The sequence below is a fragment of the Spermophilus citellus genome, assembly GCF_964194105.1.
Source record: "Spermophilus citellus genome assembly, chromosome: 18".
NCBI lineage: Eukaryota > Metazoa > Chordata > Mammalia > Rodentia > Sciuridae > Spermophilus > Spermophilus citellus.
In genome coordinates this window covers 55,578,133-55,584,838 of record NC_138200.1, presented here as the reverse complement: position 1 = coordinate 55,584,838, position 6,706 = coordinate 55,578,133, and positions in this window count along the sequence as shown.

The following is a 6,706-nucleotide window of genomic DNA, read 5'->3' as shown; positions in this document are numbered from 1 at the left end:
CATTTAAAACACGTTTTGTAAAAGCAATATACTTGGAATAAAATTCAAACAGTATAAAGGGAGTACATGAAAAGCAAGTCCTTCTCCCATCCCTGACCCTCAGTTCTATTACTTATGAATCCATAAGATAATACAAACACACAGTTTATGCATATAAAATACTCATTATTTCTTTGTTCATAGAGATGTTAACATATGATGCAACCTATTCTGCTTGCTATATTTTTAAAAAATTTATTTTATTGTAGTATACACATGCACATAAAGAACTTAAATGTACATTTTAATTGAATCATATAACGAAAATACTAACCTAGATTAAGGAAAGAACCCTAGAACACCAGAAAAATCTTCCCTCTCTACAAGTCCCTTCCTGACCACTGGACTAACTTCTCCCTTGGAGTAGAAGGAACCACTTTCCTGGCTTTTATGGAAATAACATTCTTAGTTTTCTTTAAAGTTTACTATATAAGTATTGATCTATAAATAAAATAGTTTTCAGTTTGAGGCTTTTAGAAATAGTGCAACTAGGAAGAATGTTGTTCTATTGCTTGGTGTACCTGTTGGTGAGTTTCTCTAGATTAACAAATGCATAGCTTCATCTTTACTGTGTCATGAAAAGTGTTGCTTAATTTATGACACACAGTAGTTTATGAGAAGGCTTCCTACTCTAAATCTACAGTGGTACTTGGTAATGTCAGATTTTTAGCTCATCTCTGGATATATAGTTGTATCCTATTGTGCTTTTAATTTGTATTTCCCTGATTATTGACACTGTTGATCTTGAAAATTTCTTCTTTTGTAAAGTGTTTGTTCAGATTCCCTCCCCCCCATTTATATACCTTTCTATTTTGTGTTGGACAGAGATTGAACCCAGGGCTCACACATGCTGAGTATATGCTCTACCACTGAGCTATCGTCCCAGCCCCATGTTTTCTTACTGACTTTAGGAGTCCTTCCTACATCCTGAACACTAGTGCTTTGCTAGTTATACATGTTGCCCGGCCTTTCTCCTACTCCACGGCTTGCATTTCCTCTTCTTATGCTGTCTTTTGATATGCTGAAGAAGTTCTTTGTAGAGCCAAATTTATCTGCATTTCCTTTTCTCATAAAAGGTTTTAAAATTTCCCTTTATCTCAAGGTCATAAAAATGTTCTTCTATATTATTTTTCTAAAGATTTTATTATTTTTGCTAAAAGAAATTTTAGGTATATGGACCACCTAAAACTGATGCTACATAGGGGTTCTGTTTTAAATTTTTTTGCACATGGATTTTTTTCTAATACATTTTATGAAAGGCTCATCCTTTGCCCACTGCTCTGGACAGCATCCCTTGTCATAAATTAAGTATCCATGATTGTGTGGTCTCATGTGGGGCTCTAATCTGTCTCTTTTTTCTGTTGCCCATGTATGTACCTATTCATCCTATTTTATTATGCCCAATCAGTCTTAAAATCAGATAGTAAAAGAGTGTTTCTATTTCTTCTTCAAGAATAGTATCTACTTCTTGGTCTTCCTATATTTTCATATGCACTTTAGAATTAACTCATTGAGATTTTGATGGGCATGAAATAAGTCTTACATATCAAATTAGAGGAAAATAACAACTTTGAAAAAGATCAGTTAGAGGATCTACAGGACATGATTTCAGGACTTACTAATATGCTGGGTAATAAGTCAGTGCAAAGGTCTTTTGTTAGATATTGAGATCACTGGTACAGAAATGGTATTGTACATACATGATCAATTGATTTTCAACAAAGATGCCAAGGTAATTCTTGGTAGGATTTGTAGTCTTTCCCACAAAAGTGCTGAAGCAATTTGACACCTGGATGTCATTTATTTTTTAAAAAATCAACTGCCCAATCTATGCTTCACATCATAAAACAAAAACAAAACAAAACAAAAAAACCCAAAGAAACAAACAAAAAACAAGTTAAAAATGAAACATAGACCTAAGTGTAAAACTTGAAACTTTAAGCCAGTTGCAGTGGCGCATACCTGTAATCCCAGCGGCTTGAGAGGTTGAGGCAGGAGGATCTTGAGTTCAAAGCCAGCCTTACCAAAAGCGAGGTGCTAAACAACTCAGTGAGACTCTGGCTCTAATTAAAAAAAAAAAAAATACAAAATAGGGCTGGGTATGTGGCTCAGTGGCCGAGTGCCTCTGAGTTTAATCCCTGGTACTAAAAAACAGAACAAAACAAATAAACCTTAAAACTTTAAGACTTTTAGAAGAAAAGGAAGAGAAATCTTGAGGATCTTAGATTAGCATAGATTCCTCAGCTAAAACATAGAAAGTAACCACCATGAAAGAAAAATTGATGATTGGACTTGAAATGGAAAACTTCTGGTTAGTTAAAATACAGTATTAATAAACTGAAAAGATGGATGGCAAATTAAATACTTCAAGTTAGTAGTCAGAAGGAAATGGAAATCACTATCACAATGAGATACTGGTACAGATCTTGTATTATTGTTATAATTCATGAAAGCAGACAATACTAAACTTTAGTGATGTGTAAAGCAACTGGAATTTTCATGCAGTATACCATTATAGAATCATTTTAGAAACAGTGTATTAATTATCAATTGTTGTAACAATTAAAATATGCACATATTTAGCAGCTTTAAACAACACACATTTATTATCTCACAGTTTCTATGAGTCAGGAATCTAGACAGAACTTTATTGCATTCTCTGCTTCAGAGTCTGTACAAGGCTGCAATCAAAGTGTCAGTCCCATTTGGGGTCTTACCTGAGGTACAAAGGGGAAGGTTCCTTTCTCGAATGCATGTGGTTATTGTCAGGATGAAGTTCCTTGCTGCCATCTGATTGAAGGCCTCCTGTTGAGGGCTGCTTGATGATTGCTCTGCTTCTTGCCAATGGACCACACTGTACAACAACTCACTTCCTCATGGCCACAAAGAAAGAGAATAAAGTCTGCCAGCAAGAGGAAGCTACAGCTTATCTGATGCAATCATGGAAGGAATATTTCATTCTTTTGTTGTATTTGATTGGTTAGAAGCAAGTTACATTCAAGGGGAGAGTATTACACAAAATATCAGCACATAAATTCCAGGAGGCAAGGATGATTTAGGGCTATCTTAGGGTTTTCCACCACAGCTAACTTCTAAAGTTATATGTTACATTTACCATATGACCCCGCAATCTCATACCTACATATTTATTCAAGAGAAATGAAAATATATGTTCACACAAAGATCTGTACATGTATGTTTATAACAGCTTTATTAAAAATTGCTCCAAAATGGAAACAACCCAAATATCTATCCTCTTTAGAAGCTTAGCTGAAACACTATTCTGCAATAAACATAATTACAGATACATTTAACAACATGGACAAATCTCGCCTAGGGAAAGAAGCCAGACACAAAAGGCTGCATAGTGTTTAATTCTCTTTATATTTCATGAAAGGCGAAGCTATAGGGAAAGAAAACAGATCAGTGGTTGCCTGGGCTGTGAACTGGAAGGGGATTTGCAAAAAAGCAGGGAGCTTTTTGGTGGTAATGGAAATGATCTACATATTGATTTCAGTGGTGATCACACAATATATATATTTGTCAAACCCATATAACTATATAACTAAAAAGGATGATTTTTACTGTATGTGGATTATACATCAATGAATCTGTTTTAAGGTGAGCAGGTAAAAACATTAGTACTCAAAGATTTTCATTGTTGTTATTAAAGGTGAGAGAATTTGAGGTTCAATTGGGTATATTCTAGATTTCCAATGAAGTTTTGAAAACTCAGAAACTTATGTTTATCTTTTTTCTACATGCTGATTCCTACTCTATGGCAAAAATGCATACTCAACTCATAGACCATTTATTGAACTGATTGAATATTTAGCTCTTCCTTTACCCTGTAACTTTGAATATTAAGTGCAAGTGTATAAATATATATAACTTGAAGAAATTAAAACCATCTTTATTAACATGTAAAAGGCTAATGGTCACCAATATTTCTACTTGCTTCTTAGACAATACAAGAATTTTAAATGATTTTAAATTCCATTATCCTATCTTAACCTAAAAGCCAATGCTGTGTATTTTAAATTTTTTAAACTACATATGATTATTTCATATCACCAGTATGGTTAGATTAGCCTATTTACAGTTTCAGTATTTTTTTAAATTTTTACATCTTTGTAGCAGATCTCCCTTTAGGATCATTTTCCTTCTAACTAACATGTGTCCTTTAGTCAGTCTATATAGTTGGCAAACTATTGTTAATTCATTTGAAAAGGTCTTCATTTTTCCTTCATTCTAAAATTATATTTTACCTTGATAAAGGATTCCATATTGGTAATTCCCCCCCTCCTCGCAGTGGATAGAAATATCATTCTGCTATCTTTTGGCTTTCATGGATGCCACTGCATAATCAATAACAAGTCTGCTTTCTCTGCCTACTTTCCCCTTAGTTTTCTGCACTTTTATTTTGTTACATATAGTTATTTCTTCTTTTTCTTTTCTTTTCCTTTACTTGCCATTGGACTTTGCATCTGTAGATTTGTGTCTTTCATTATTTCTAGAGAATTCTCAACCATTATTTCTTTAAATATATCCTCCTCTGCTTATGAGACACTGTGTCAAGTCATCTCACTATACACTTTTTTATGTTTCACACTTTCATCTATATTTTCTCTTTCTGCATTTTGGGTAAGCTGATTTATTTTCTAATTCACTAATTCTTCAGCCTGTTCAATCTATTAATCAGTTGAGTTCTTAATTTTAATTGTTGTATTTTTATTATTTTTACATTACCTATCTGTTTAACAAAGATATCTTCATGCTTTTATTTCTTCAAACATAGTCAGCATAGTTGTTTTGAGATCTGCATTTGATCATTTCATTATCTAAATTATTGAGGCTACTTTGATTATCTGCCATTTCTCACTTATGAAGTCTAATTTCCTTGTGTCCTTGTTTATCTTTGTGAGCAGAATACTATATTTGAAAATTGTACATAGAGATCATCCTAGGTTTATGATGAATGCACTTTCTTCTAGAGAAATAAATTCACTGTGTCAGTAATTATGGCTACTGTCAGTCCAGAAAATCAAGCTTAAAGCTTCAGATTCCATGGATTTCCTGGTGAATCTGAACCTGGACTGTAAGCCTATGAGCGGGTCATTCTACCTACTGACTGACTACTCTACCCTCAAAGTTGTAGCCTCTTGTGATCCTAGTTTCTTGTGTGGATGTTTTCTGTTAGAATCTTCATTTGTAGTAGGCCCTGGACTTTCACTTCCTGACCTCCTTTCCCTTAATGATGATTTCTTTTTAAAATGTTTTTAAATACAGTAATGGTTTCTTAATATTATGAAATTCCTAGTCATCTAATTTCCCATATCTCAAATTTCATAGCACTTCTAAAAATTATAGTTTGATTCAGGACCAAATAAATTGCCATTGTTTTTTTAGTATAGGTTTTAGGTATTTTTAATGTTTGGGATTTTCCTTTCCAACTCCTTTTACTCTCCTTAGTGTATTTGATGAAGAAATCTGTTTGCTTGACCTAGAGTTTCCCACAGTCTACCTTTTTATTTGTTGCATCCCTGTGATATAATTTGGTGTGTTCCTTTATTCTTCATGTACCTTCTCTATTAGTTTGCCAGTGTTCCCAAAACAAATGTCACAGAATGGAGGACCTGCACAACAGAAATCAATTTCTTCATAGTTTCATAGGCCAGATGTCTAAGATTGAGATGTCGACAGTGTTGCCCCCCAGCCACCTTTAGGAGGACCTCTCTCCTTGGCTTGTAGATAGCTTTCACCTTTTACTGTCTTCACATGGTCTTCATGTCCCATTCTCCTCTTCTGAAAAAATATACTGAATTAGGACCCACCCCATGACCTTATTGAACTTTATCTCTTTAAAGACCCCAGCTCCAAATACAGTAACATTGTGACATCCTAGGAGATAGGACTTTAACACAGGAGTTTTGAGGGGAACTATAGCAAAGCCCGTAACACTTTGGGAATTGACAGTCCCATCTAGAGATGTGATTAGTTGTTAAGTTAACTTTATAAATTTTTGTGTTGCTCCATATGGAATGACAGTGTTTGGTTGCTGCTTTTTTGTGTGTGACATTGTGTGTGGAATAGTAGGAAGTAAGAAAGGTGGTACACATGCCTGGAAACAGGCACAGGTGAGAGTTAACTTCAGTTACACCACAGACTCCAAGTTCCTTTCCCTGTGAGCTGCCGTTGCCATGTCGAGGTTGGAAGCTTGAGTGTCAGAGAGTTTTCTCTTTCAGTGCAGGGATCATCATGGAGCAGGGAGTTCTCTATTGTCTGCATCCAGCCTTAGTCTTAGGTAGGCCCTGCATACCTTGATCTTGGGGAAGGGGTTGTGTCAACACTCCTGAACCACCTCCTTCTCCTGGCAGCGAACTCTACCTTGTCTGGGTAGTTGGTCTTAGGAAGTTTTCCACTCCTCCCTCAGTGGGAGCACATGTCTTCTGGGTGTGGGTGTAGGGTCCTGGGCCCAAGTCTTTTTCCAACCCCTGCCCCAGGAGTATAGAGGGTTTTTTTTTTTTGTTGTTGTTGTTGTTATTTTTTTTTTAATTCTACCCTCTCCTCAAGCCACAAAATATCTTTCACCTGTGACGTGGGGGCAAAAGGGCTAGCTGTCCCTCCATCTGATGCTTTATAGGAGAGAAGGGTCCAGGAAAGCAGG